The following is a 15,771-nucleotide window of genomic DNA, read 5'->3' on the forward strand; positions in this document are numbered from 1 at the left end:
ACCTCCTCGCTATCGTGCGCTCCTGTTACTCCGGATTTATTTCTCGGGATTTTCAGTGCACCGGCAAACCCGATACGTCGCCTTACCTCCTCGCTATCGTGCACTCTTGTTACTCCGGCTTTATTTCACGAGATTTTCAATCTCGAGAAACGCGACTATAAATATATTAATATATATTATATATTTAAAAAAAACTACAGGGTGGGCCATCTATTGGTACGTTTTTAAAAATGCGATCAAATGAGCATACATTGATATTTTTTATTAATTTTTTTTTTGTTGTGAAGCTAAAAGTATCCGCGTCAAGAATGAAAAACGATTTCGTTCATGTGGCTCCCTCTACTGGCCTTACAGTATGCCATTCGGTCACCCCAATTATTAATGACATTTTGGACTACCTCGGCGCCAATTTCACTCAAAACAGTCGTAATATAATGTCATCCACTAACATCCCTTTCTCACGAACTTTCCTCACCAATTTGCGTATAGCTCCTTCGGTGGGTGCTCTATCACGACCCATATTTCTTTTCAAAATTCGTACAGTTTCGGCGACACAGCACTGACTTTGAAAATAAGTTTTTAAAATTTCAAAACGCTCTTCAAGAGAAAACATGTTGTTTCGTGCCGCGGACGGTATGACTAATAAACTGTCAAAATTTCGGGTCTGTAGCTCGTTCGGTGTTGCCATACGACGAAATTCAAAAACGTACCAATAGATGGCCCACCCTGTATAAATATATATTCTATAAATATATATTCTATAAATATATATAAATATATATTCTATAAATATATATAAATATATATTCTAAAATAAATATATATGATACTAAATAAATATATACAATATATATTCGATTATAAATATTTATTCTATCTTATCTCATCATCCGAATTTGCTACTTTATTTATTGTTATCATTTTTCGATCATTCATACAGATATCAAGTTTCCACTTTTGTTTAATTATTATTTAAAAAATGAAAGTATTCAATATATTTAATTATTTAAATAATTATTGATTATAGTTGTATTCAAATAACTTATATGAGACACGGTATCATATTATGCGCACTGAGATGTAGTATATGACAACGACTTCATCGGCGGTACTCTTTTCTTTATGGATAAACTCATCCTCATAAAAAATGAACTATTACAAATTACAGTGGCCCCTTTTTGGTTATTTAGCTATTTATGTATTTGTTTTTGTTTCTAATTATTTTATTTTATTTTGTTAATTATTTCGTATTAAACTACAAATTTTGATACATCAAATAAAAATGTTCTTCAAATAAAAAATCTTCTTTCTTAAGTCTTGATAAATATAAGGGAGTTGAAAATGCGATGATATTTAAAATTATATATAATTTGTTTTATTTTCATATTTGGTAACTGGATATCAACAACTGACACTAACTTAAATACCATGCCAAATTAAATAAAGAATACAATTCAATAATTGCATTATATTATCTATTCAAGTGTTATTGCAAAAAGTTATAGAAGTAATTATGGACTGTATTCTTTATTTTACTAATTTAATAGGATTTATCTTGATTAAGATTGTAACATCTGGGATTTAATTTTTTATTTGATGCATTAATTTTTTTCGTGGAATAATAATTTTGACAGAGAATTAAAGTTACTATTACTTCACTTGGAATAAAACAATCTTCAATAAGAATGAAAGCTCTTCCTTGAAGAAAAATTAAAACTACTATTAATTGAGTTGGACTTAGATTTTATTCAAGAAGTACGTTTTTTCTTAACGCCTTTTTTTTACCTTTTTAAAAAGGTAGAGAAGTAACCAGAAATAATGAAATAATAAATTTCTGAAACACAAATGCATTATAGAAAATAAAACAGTTATCTCGTTGTTGATGATTTATGTGTTGTTCTAATGTGCGCAACAATTATTGAAAAATATAAGTAAAATCTAATGATAATATTGAAATATAGATATAATGAGACAACAGATATAATGCAACGATTGAATATGCGTCATTTAAGATTTTCCAAAAATTTATTAAAAAGCCATAGTTAGTTGTAAGAAGATTTTATTTCGACGAACGAAGATCGAAATGAACCTCAATAATGATCAGAAAACAAACTAAAGTAACTAGAAAAGTATATTGGACGAAAAGGAAGTAGGTGACAACATGAACTGACGAGCGCGTTTCGTTAGAAGCTCGAAAATCGCGCGATATTAGAAAAGCATGTGTAGAGCGAGGAGGTCGCCAAGTAGCCGTAGCAGTGGAACCCCACTTACTATGCTCCACCTCACATACACGGCAGAGAGAAACACATGGATAGCTTCCATGCGTAAACCAATAAGAGCGCTAGCAGGTTCCCCTCGCGGCAAGAAGCTCCCGCCCATTGACCAATGACCGCGATGTTACACGGCGACAAAGTGGGATGACGCCGTCGTTCTGAATACCTCTGATAACTTTCTGCGCTTCTAATAATTCTGCTGCTTTATACGAAGTTTCTGACGCCGAGAAACGGAGAAACTCGACTCTCTAGCTTAATCTTTCCGTTCGAATACGTACTTTTAACAATTTTCATTCTACGGATGTATAATTGAAGTTTTTTATTATTTATTTAATAATATCCGTAAGATAATATCCGATTTATTTGGTTATTGTTTATTAATTATGTGGTATATACATATATATATATATATATATATATTACAGACAATTATTGACGATTAGTGACATTTTATGTACTATTGACACATTACTATGTGTAAGAAATTTACCAGTTTTGTTTGCAAAATATAAATATATTTCGGTTCCTTGCAGTTAATGCGTTTATACTCCCTCGCAACTACCATACATTATATTAAAGGCAGCGACCGCAATACTCATTTCAATGGCAACCATCATGAAATATTTATATCAACGGCGACAACCGCGATGCTTATTTCACTCAGAGAAAAGGTTAATCCGATTTAAAGAAATTTTCTTTGCTATACAAGTTAAAAAAAATTTCTGCAATCATACGGAAACTGTTACATCGATGATCCATGAATTTTAATGGACGTGACATATCTACATATCAACAGTTATACATTCCAGCAATATTAAAACAACATTGCAACATTCCAACAAACCATATTTATATATATAAATATTAAAATAGTCTTACTTTTTATGTATACAATTATCCATATACATATAAAAGGTATATGAAAAGCTATGTGTGAAAAAACGCTACATACAAAATTGTTATACAAATAAAAAATTGAATGATTGATTATATGTATGTATATTCCTTATGACTCAGTGAAAAATTTTTCATACATAAATATATGTATATATATGTATATTATTATATAAATTAATATTTTTCCTAAATTATGTAATAATTAATAATCGAACAATATTTGATTTTCATATTGAACTATTCGTTTCCTCACTTTGATTGTGTATTAATTATTTGAACAAATCTAATTAAAAACTATGTTAATAACTAAATAATTAATTATCTTTTACTTACTAATTAATAATTAAACGAAAGTAATTTGACGCATCAATGTAAAGTTAAAAAAATGATAAAAGTGCTGTAAGTCGATAAAATTGATAAATTTGAATGATAAGATAGACAAGAATCACGCTTCTCGGAGTCTGAAAATCTTAGAAAAATCCCCTGAAGTATTAGCAAAACAGGATAAGTGAGGAGGTTGTTGGATATCCTCTTACCTCCTCTTACCTCCTCGCTATCGTGCGCTCCTGTTACTCCGGCTTTATTTCTCGAGATTTTCGGGGCGTCGACGAACCGCCTCTTCACCTTACCTCCTCGCTATCGTGCGCTCCTGTTACTCCGGATTTATTTCTCGGGATTTTCAGTGCACCGGCAAACCCGATAACTCGCCACCTCCTCGCTATCGTGCGCTCCTGTTACTCCGGATACATTTTCTGAGATTTTCAATCTCGAGAAACGCGACTCTTGTCTATCTTATCTCATCATCCGAATTTGTTACTTTGTTTATTTTTATCATTTTTCAATGACTCATACAGATATCAATATTTCCACTTTTGTTTAATTATTATTAAAAAAATGAGAGTATTCAATATATTTAATTATTTAAACAATTATTGATTATAGTTGTATTCAAAGAACTTATACGGTATCATATTATGCGCACTGAAATGTAGTATATGACAACGACTTCATCGGATGTATTCTTTTCTTTATGGATAATCATCACAAAAAAATGGACTATTACAAATTATAGTGGCCTCTTTTTGACTATTTAGCTATTTATATATTTGTTTTTATTTCTGATTATTTTATTCTATTTCGTTAATTATTTCGTATTAAACTACAAATTTTGATACCTCAAATAAAAATGATCTTCAAATAAAAAAATCTTCTTTCTTAAATCCTGATAAATATTAATACTATCCTTATTAATAATATTAAAAAGGTTACTGTATTTTTATCAAATATATTTGCAATTTGCAAGTCGTTGAATGAAGTTGAAAATCTTCCAATTGTAAACTACATTTAATTTAAAGTTGTAAGGAAAATTTAATAAAAAAACAAATCAACCTGTAGAGGCCCACCACCCCCGCCAATGGCGGTCCTCTTTTTCTTAGCAAATATCAAATTACATGTAACAAATAATATAATTGTAGTAGAACATACGTATTATATTACATTATTTAGTTATAATCTTATATGGTAAATTATAACTAAGAGGTATGCGCGCGCATGTTACGTGTAGCTTGAAGTTTACTGGATTTAGTTTTTTTTTTTTATGTATTACATACGAATTAATATTTTTGTATAATATATTTATTTGATGTCATAATATAAAACTTAAGGAAAGAATTATAATATACAAAGAAATTAGATGTAATATAATACAACACAAAGAATAGAATTAAATCTTTTTAATATAAAATAAATAAATTGCTTATACATTTTTATAATACTTTTGCTTACGCATTTTCTTTATAGTATAAAATATTTCGTAAACAAAATGCATGCATATTATACCACAAAATTCGCGTAAAATTCAAGAAAATCTCAATTCTGGTTTTGTAATAAAAATTGTTATTTAACAAATCTTTTAATTACACAATGTGTTTATTAATGGATCCTTGAACGAAAATTTTAATTTCGCATCTCCTACTATGTAAATAAAAGTTGAATTTTAATAAACGAAATTGAATATTCAAATAAGTTAATTAAGTGAATTTTGTTTTATAATATGTGTCTGCGTAAAAATGGAATATTATGAAATTTTTTAATGAAAATTTTTAGCTCGTTTTTACCAAACACAATCATTAGTATGTTCCAAAGTCTCGGTAATTATTAGCAATTGTAGAATCTTTAAATATACTTCAAACTTTTCGATCATATATCGTTAAATTAAGGTTTAATTTAGCAAAAACGAGCTAGAGGCCCTCCGCCACCCCCGCCGATTTTATCGGCGGTCCTCTTTTCTTTATAAATATACTCACCCGTAAAAAAAAACAGGTCACTAATAAATTTAGTAGCTCGTTTTTGCAGGTAAGTATATTTTTAATTAATTTTTTTATTTTTATGTCTAATTATTTTATTGTATTTTACTAATTATATTGCAATAACTTTTTTAATATTATCTTTATTGTAATCTTTTATACAATTCACAAACACAATTATAATAATTATTTACAATACAATATACAATTATAAATGCTGTTCAAAATATAATAAAAATGATAATATAGGAGCATAATTAACAAATTAGTAATACGGAATTATACGAAAACGTCGAAAATACATACGATAACACAAATTTTTCTAAACCAATGTTTAATAAAATATTTATACGCGAAAGCATACTAACAACTATTAGATCATATTTACTATTAATAATTAATTTGCGACAACTTATTAATATAACGATTAAAAGTCATTAATATATTTACGACGGTACTCTTATCGCGTTCAAGATAATCTCAATCCTTTGATTACATACCAAGATATTGTGCCTTATAGTATGTGCGTTAGTATCCGATACAAAAAAGATTAATCTTCATAGTGGAGAGCGAACTCAATTTATTACATATTTCGATTCTACAAATTTACAAGATCCAATCGCAAAGAAAAGTTAAGCAATTCGTTAAACACCAATGATCTTGTTAAAGGAGAGTGCGAATCTTCCAGACCACTTACGGTAGTAATTAATAATTTTGATAGCATGTCAATTACAATTACCATTATTATCACATCATCAATATAATATTAAAATTTGCGAGAAAGTATGTTCTGCCACACTAAAAATCATTTCTTATTAAAAATAAATGAATAGAATAATTTCCTTATGGATTGGTGGTTACAAAGGAATATATTTAATAATAAAATACATGCGTTATTGTAATTTTTCATATGTATGGGTACAAAAGTTTCTCGGGTACCAACTGTTCGAGATAAGCCGAACCCGATAATAACGGGATTTTAAGGAACATTTATATATATATATATATGTACTGAAAAATTTATTATATAAAAATTTAAAATTTCTTACTTTTCAGTATTCTTCAAAAATTTTAATTATTAATATCCCGCTAATATGAGGGTACCCATTCGACTTATCTCGAATTTTTTCTACCCACACATTTTTGATCGAATTCATACAATCACGATACATTATTGAAAGAATATGAAATACTTTGGTAAAAATGATCTAAGTCGACAAATATTAAAATTTGTTAAATATAATCTCATAATACCTGCATGTATTTTACATAAAAAATATACATAAAAATTAATGGTAAATAATTTTCTGGAATGGCGGGATGTCCAATACCTAAAATGATTTTAAAAATAACAGTTAGAAAATTAAATATACACATTCGTAACCACATTTTTGTTAGAGCAATCATCGAGAAATAAGCAAATTGTTTGTATAAAAATTAAATTTACTTAATAATTTACTTAATAATTTGGATGTAAATAAATAATTATTATATATTTATATTAGTCATATATAATCATTACATTTGTTATTAAGACAATATTAACATTATTAGTTTGAGAACATTTAATAAAACGAAAAAAGTGACAAAAATTGTATGCTAAAGTATACATTAAATTATAATTTCGCAACTTGGCTTTAAAATATATAGCAATTATCATTGACTGATTAATAAAATTATCACTTCCAGTAACTGTAGACGAGAAAAACTCTGATTAATTCTGATCCTGTATAAGAATCTCCGAAGAGACATCAAATTAGACTTCGCGAATGGACTTCGCGAATAGACTTCGCCAAAAGCGACGAGGAGTAACTCTCCATGATGAAAATAATTTCAACTTTCCATCGGTACAAAACACGCAGTTATTGACATATATTGACGCGAAGGATAGCGATAAGGTCTTTGCATATAATAAATTTATCACTAAAATATACTTGTACTTCTATAATATTATATTAAAAATGTAAATGTCAAAAAGTAAGCAAAAAGTTAATATTTAATATTTGATTAATATTTGGCTCAGTTAAAGCTCCAATCTTCATGACTTCTTTAATAAATTTGTACATTAATAAGTCGGAAAAAAAATTGACGATTATATTAACATAAAAATTTTAATTAGAAGTTACTTAAAATTATTAATGACTTCTTAATTCAAGATAAAATCCAATAAAAAAAAATTTTTTTAATTGAATATTTATTAAACTTATTCAATTAATAAACTATTTTTGTTATTATATGTTTCGCCGATTTCGTATAATTTACATTTAAATTATGCAACAATTTGGTTCACTACGACAAAATAAATGCTATCTGTATTAAATTCATATTCAATACGGATATATGTATATATTTAATATATATTATATAGTAAACGAATAACTTATTAGTAATCGTTGGCAAATTACAAAAGTAAGTATATACGATAACATTTATCTGGACATAGTTTACAATAAATTTTACAATACATACTTAAAATTATAAGTACATACATTTATTTACAATACAATTAATTACAATATACAATATATAATATACAATATAACGCATTACATAATTTGGACGCGTACAGTATTTTACAAAAAAGGATTTAATTTCAGGTAGCTGAAAAATCAATAAAATTTGAAATTAATTTATTTTATTTTTATTTTTATTTGATAATTGGAATAGGATGCTCTGATGGGATCAAAAGTAACACGGGTAAGTTATAATACTTATATAAACGTAATAAACAAAATACAAAAGCGTAAGGAAGAGATAGAAGTTTATAATATATTTATTAAACTTCTGTCTCTTCCTTACACTTGCATATTTTGTTATTAAGGTTTTTTTTATATAAGTGTTACGACTTACCCTTGCTACTTTTTGACTTCAATCTTCCCTAATTAAATAAAACTTAAAATTATAATTAAAAATTTTATTCAATTTTTAATTCCTCCTTTCCAATTATCAAGTACGTACATATGATGTGTTTATTTCTGCCTGTCTATACTTATCGTCCTACCTACACCATTCCTACCTATTCATACTTATTATCCTACCTATCCGTATTTTTATTTATTTGCCTATTCGGATATACTTATTTCCACCAGTGTTTACCTATATTAATTCATAAATGAGCAATAACCGCGAATATAATACGTTAATGACTGCAGAGAATTTTATCAGAGAAAGTAGCTTTTCAATTGTTGTAAAATTCTTTAATACGATTCTTTAATATGTTTCTTGCTTTGGTTGTTTATGGATTTTAAATGTCTAAACCTCAATCATGTTAAAGAATTTTACGACGATTGCAAAGTTACTTTCTTCTCTGAATATAATCAATGTCTAATAATGTTCTATCGCTGATAAATTCAGTGGGATGAATCGCGATTATATTAATGGCGATCATACACTGATAAAAAGAAAATTGGCTGCTGCAGCAAATTAGATGGTAAAATATGGGAGAGCATTTTTAATTGGCTATAGCAGCCAATTTTTAGTTGCAGCAGCAAATTTTTGGTTCGCAATGTCAGTATAGGATTTCGATAGATTAATACTAAAATTGGCTGCTGCAATCAATTCAAAATGCTACACTATATTTTACCATCTAATTTGATGTAACAGCAAATCCTTATTTTCAATGTACTAATAATAAATAAGTAATAAAGAGTAATAATTAAAATAGGCTTTCAATCAATCTAAAATACAAAAAAAATTAACAAATATAAAGGACTAATGAGAGTCAGCGCAGACAATCAAGCGCAAATTGTGTAGATTAAAAAAAATCTACAAAAACCTTGCGCTTGATTATCTGTGCTGACTCTCATTAGCTCTGTTGTTTGTTGTTTTTTTATGTTTTAAATAAGCCATAATTCAAAAAATATAAGAACTCGCAATTTGCGAGTAAGTTACCCTCCCGAATATATTCCAATTTACCTTTTAAAAATTTAGATTGGTGTTACACACCAACCTACCTTATATACAGATCCTCTTCTTTCTTCTGGCCAGTTTGATCTCACCTTTCGTTGTTCCTGGCCAATATTCTGGTTTCATATTCCAGAAATCGAACAAGGAGAAATACTCCTTTTTGCTGCCGGCTAACATCGCCGGCAATAAGCGTAAAGATTTTACGCTTTCGATGCGCGAAACACGAACGCGTCGCGAAGGGGCAATCTTATTAATGAAATGAACTAAATATTAATATGGATATTTATCAGTAATAATAATAATAATAATTCCTTTAATATACGAATAAATGTCGCGATTATTTTTTATTCGCATTTATTAAAAAATTTAGAATATAATTACTCGATTAAAAATAAATTTAAATTAAAAAATCTTCACGTCAACAACATTTTGATTTTAAGAGTCTCCAATATTATGAAATTACATTAAATTTCTTAATATAAGCTTTATAATGTAATCAACAAAACTTTAATGTAAAAGTAAATGACAGAAAATTACTAAATCGATTACTATTCAATAAAATTCAAGGTCCATGTACGTATTTTTAACGATTCGAACGATTCGTTGCTGAATCTCATCTCAAAGCATGCGGAGATGAAAAATTCAGATGAACGATGTAAGATCCGAAAGGGATAATTTTCCCTCACGTCAATAAATATATCCTTATTGTATATTGTACACTATTAGAATAATTTTTTGTATGACTTATTATATCAAAAAAATTAAATATTTTAAATATGCAAAATCTTAAACGCGATTTTAAAATAATTATGGGATAAAATTCTTCTATTTCTTGATATAAAATGTATTTTGGATCTTACATCATGTTACTACTTTAACTGGTATAAAATCCAGTTACTACATATGGATAAATGATAAAAGATCAGGCTACAGTCAGTGCATTGAAATAAACAATAATAATTAATAACCATAAAATATCTCTTATATAAAAGCGAGATCAATATTATATGCGTTACATCAGAATTTTCGTTGTTATTTCATTAGTAACAATGCAACAAAATAAGTATAAAACAATAGAAGGAATTAAAAAAAAATAGTACACATTATACATACATGTGTATGTAGATACTGCTTTTCTGCACCAACTTGTATAAAACTTAATCCTGAATGAATATTTGGGAATAGAGTAGATAGGAAAATTAATAAAATAATATTTGTTTGTTACACAGTAACAAACGCTTTTCCATGTTATAATATTTATAGATAACAATTTCATTCAATCTATTATTTTATATAAACTTTATGTGTTTTTATTTTATGTATTTCATATATTTTAAAAACGAATATTTTATTCTTTTTTATTTTTATTTCCAAGTATGTCAAGATGTATTCCTAGGAAAGAGTATTTTATATATAATTATATAAAATTATATAAAAATATGTATAATTTTATATAATTGGACATTTTATATAAATGGACATTAGTCTCATGTGAACTTTTATTATTTTTCATTTCATTATATAAATGAACATATTTTATATATAATTGTATATAATTGTATATATTTATATATAATTATGTATAAAATATGTCCATGTATATACAAATATATAAAATTATATGTAATTTTATATAATTTTACATAATTATATATAAAATATTTTTTCCCCGAGTAATTTAATATTGCATAAAACATGACATAGAAACAACCTATTTTTTATTATATTTTTGAGCTTGAATTACTTAGTAAAACCGAGCTTGAGTTACTTCGTATCAAAGCGTTTACATTAACGTATAAATTTAAAATTAATAAATAAAATTTGAGCTAAATGAAATAATCTTCCTGAGATAAATAGTTTTACTTTATTCTTATAATTAAATTAACGAGATGTTGTGTAAGAGCAGTGGCAACATATAGGAATAATTATATTGAAAGAAAAGATTGGTAGCTACAGCAAATTAAATGATAAAAACAGCATAGCATTCTTAATCGGCTACAGCAGCCAATTTTTGGTTGCATTAATTAATCGAAATCCTATACTGACATTGCGACATTGCACAAAAATTGGTTGCAGCAATCAAAAATTGGCTGTTGTAGCCAATTAAAAAATACTGTGCCATATTTTATCATCTAATTTGCTGCAGCAGCCAATCTTTTCTTTCAGTGTAGAAATAACTCAAACTGGGTGTGTGTAACGTGACATTATAAAACAGTGCATGCACAATATATTCAATAATAAGAAGGTATCCAGGATTAAGTTTATCCTAATCTGTTCTAACTTATCCATTTTAAGACAACGGATGTATGCTATATATTTATCCGTATATTTTCGTTAAATTAATGCATATATGCATTTATAGATATGCATTTATATATATATATATATATAATACATTAATAAAATTATCACACATCCGTTACCTCAATAAAAATATTAATTCGTCACTCACCGACCCGACGCGCAACAGCGGAGTTAAATCTGCAACGTCGCTACGATGATTCTGTAACATAAAAATATAAAATATAAATTATAACAAACTATAAAGAACACAATTTAAAAAAAAACGCAAAGTTCTTTTAAAATAATCATATAATTTTCAAAATGTATAATTTTTATAAGCATCGAATTTTTCAATTCATCATTGAGTTAGATTATGTTTATAAAATAATTATAAAACAGTTTTTTAAAACAGATCTTAAAAATTCGTACATATGAAATTTCAAAATGATTTCAAAATAATCCTTTTTCTAATTATCATTTTTAAAATAGAACGACTCCAGAATAAATAGAAGAAAGATTGATTTTAAACTGATTTTACATAAATAAAAAATGATATTTACCGCAAGGTTGCTCCGCCGGTGCCCGATGCCTCTCCTAGACCTCTTCCTCCTCTCAGAATCGGGTTGACATCCTCTCGCACAGGACACTCGCGTAAAAAACACTCGCGAATAATACACTATAAACGCGCGCGGACTATTCATTTATAAAGTCTTTCGCGCGACACTGCGGCACTCCACGTTTACAAAACCCATGACAGGATTGCTATTTCGATCGGTGGAATTAACACCACAAGTCGACGAGTACTCGCAAAACACACGGTAAACGCCAAACAAGGGTTAAGCCCCACACGAAAGAAGACGAAATCGATCGTATCGAGTCCGTCACCTCTGGTTTACGCCTTACATCACATTTAACATTGACTCAGTCATACGCCCTAACTGCTAGTTCTAGTGGGACACAAGTGGTGCTGTACCACGAGCGATGCCAAGAGACTGGTAGACGTGACAAGCTCCTCTAATAAGAGTAAAGTTGGTACCATCGCCGATTGTCTAACAATCTAGACAATTCAAGAAATGGGTTCCAACCCCTCGTCACGAGCTAGCCTTTTACAAGACTACTAGAGCTAGGCTCTGACTGAGTCATATTAAACGCGTGAATCATTTAGATGCTGATAGATAAACGCAGAGAAATGAGCGCCCTGACCAGAGTTGTACAACTCCTTTTTGAGCGGCCCACCAGGACGGAATTCTGTAACTCGTTATGCAATCGTTATGTGCTCATAACAACTGCATAATCCGGATAACAGAATACACGCCCAGAGACGAATCCGAGCCAATCGATTGTTTCTTACCGCTAAGGGCCGAACCGTTTGTCGGCAGACAGAGCGTGTTCCTCAATCAGCCGACAGCAACACGTAGTTGCTAACCGCGCGAACACAACACCATGACGAAGCGTGTGACATTACGCGGCCGGCATCACCTCGTGCCCGGGCACTTGGCGTGAGAGCATTGCAGTGACCGTGACCACTTAAGCAACGTCCCAATGAGAGTTCCGCTTTCCTGTCGAAACGTCGAAGATGTAATTCCATCGTCGAACTAGAATGCCATTCGAATGGGTTTTGTTAAAAGTCCATTAGTCCGATAACTTTGACGGCACTCCCGAAGCAAACGCGCGACGCGACGAACCGGCTGCGGTTCGTTCACTTTCAATTTAATCGGCGGACGAGGGTACGTTAGCTTCCCCGTTGGATTTTTACACGAAGAGAATGATTTCACTCAATATCTAAAAATTTATCTAGATATCCGAAAATTTTTAGAAACTTGAGAAAAACCGTTCTTTTCGTGTAAATATCCTCTGGGTACTGAGCCCTCTCACCACGTCAAGGTGTACCCGTGAGAGGGATAATATCATCTGAAAAATTTAATATACAGCTATTATCTATATTTCTACACAATTATCGGTTGAATTTTAGAAATGAATATCAATTACGCGTCAATTTGTCACCATTGCGGAATAAATTCAGTTTATTAAAAGGGTTGAATCTCTTATTACGATGTTTCTAAGATATAATTGGAGTCACTGGAATAAGCTAGAGATTATTAAAAAAAAAAAGAATATTTCTTTTACTATCGACAAACAGTTTTAAGTTACATTCAATTTTTTATCATATCACGAAAAATGTAATTCATGCAAAATTAATTAAATTGTTAATTACGCAAATTATATTAATTGTTAAAGTAGGAATCGCGTTATTTGCATGAGGGTGTTAACGTAGCTTTTTTATGATCGTGTGATACCGTTCGAAGAATAATCGAGTTGTACTCAAGCGAGACAAAAATGTTACAATTAACAAAAATAATTGTTGTCCGTATTTATTCCGAAATAGTAATAAATTTTATTTTTCCATCTCGATTCTTTTATGAATGTTAATTGAAATACGTGCTAGTAATCTGTGAGTATTCATAAAGTATAATGTTTCATATTACCTAGCATTTGTCGCGATTACGTTTGAAAAAGAAATGTAAAGAAGAGCGGTACGCGACCTGCTTGTACGAGCTTCGGTAATGGAATGCTGCGTATGATAACTTCGCATATACGTGTCGCGCCGCTCGCCCGCCCTTCCTCATCAAAACAATTCCCAAGGTTGCGCGCCGATCATCTAACTGTCGAAATATTAACGCATATTACAAAATCAGTAAAATAATTTAATCGTTACGTTTTTAAGATTCTTCGATAAATAGGTTTTATTGCACACGATCTTTGCTTTATTTCTTGGATTCGTTACGCACACTTATCTATATCTTCGATATTTAAAATTGTGTTACAATAAGCAATTAGTTTATAATAACTTATTTTTACACGAAATCCGCGCAATTTTTAACAAAAGATTGACGCATTTTAGCTGTTCGTTTAAATCGTACTTTTAAATCGTAATCCGGTAATTTAATAAATCTAAATGTTTGCCCCGTATGCTTTCGATCCGAAAATAGAGAATGGTATTAAAGCCATCGATGTGATCATTAAGTAAAAGTAAAAGTACCGGTTTAAACGTGATAATTCGTAATTTCTAAATATATTTCGACGCCTATTTCGAGCGTGTGATAATATAATTACATACAAATGGCAATCGCGCGTTCACGATTCGCAAATTATGAGCATTCGTATCAATTCGCGTTAGATATATAATTTTCGGATTAATGCGACACGCGGAACGTTTCATACGACGTGTATCTCGCTCCGAGGTCACCGAGCGAATGTTGAAGTGATGACGTATGTCAACTACGCCGAGCGGCATGCTCCCCCACTCCTCGTCGTTTAGCTATCTTACTATTGTGTATGAAAAATATTCACGGTTTATTCATTTATTCATATTTTACATGATTTTTACAAATGGGTATCAACGTACATTTTGCACTTTGCTTTGTGGCATATCTGGCACTAGTTTAATCTTATATTATTTTCGCGGTTCTTTTTACAATTGTAATTGATAATTATTCGTGCATGTGTGTGAGGTATTTTTGATATTCTAACGATACATTATGTCTCAATTTTCATTACTTTTAAATTATTTATACTTAAACAAAGATTGATAATATTCTATATATACTTTATAAAGATATCTGCAAATTTTCTTAATGTGTATTGCAAAACAATTTGCGCTCAATACTGCTTTGGTTAAAAGTATTAAATATCTTGTTAATCATTATTTAATTTTTCAGCTAAAAAATTAATTTATGACACTACTGCAAATTATTCTGTGTTTCAACAATTTTTTAAACTTACATATAATACCGATTATGGCTCGATATAATAACTATTACGACTTATTTAAAATAAAAACGATAAACTAAGTTTCTAAACTAATTTAAAATATAGAATCCTAAAAATCACTAAAGAACTGATACGACTTATTTAAAATAAAAAATAGAAATTAGATTCTGGAAACTTATTTATAATGCAAAATAATTAAGAAATTAGTCAGAAGTGTAGTTATTTAAAATAATAAATACTAAATAATTCTTATATTTTTTATTTCAAATATATACTTTAAATAACTTTATTTAACCCTTAGTACATATCTTAGTTTTGTGTGCACTTATTACTAT

General features: G+C 29.1%; 1 long non-coding RNA gene across 1 annotated transcript; it reads right to left on the bottom strand.

Moving 5' to 3' along the window:
* Window positions 1-6,248: 6,248 nt before the first annotated feature.
* Window positions 6,249-15,653, bottom strand: LOC147907060 (uncharacterized). The gene is made up of 2 exons (XR_015547701.1): window positions 12,226-15,653; window positions 6,249-11,885 (listed from the first exon to the last, which is right to left on the bottom strand). It is a non-coding gene; the product is annotated as an uncharacterized LOC147907060 (long non-coding RNA).
* Window positions 15,654-15,771: the final 118 nt, after the last annotated feature.

Source organism: Acromyrmex echinatior, chromosome 16, assembly GCF_024713525.1.
Source record: "Acromyrmex echinatior isolate Ae372 chromosome 16, ASM2471352v2, whole genome shotgun sequence".
NCBI classification, from domain to species: domain Eukaryota; kingdom Metazoa; phylum Arthropoda; class Insecta; order Hymenoptera; family Formicidae; genus Acromyrmex; species Acromyrmex echinatior.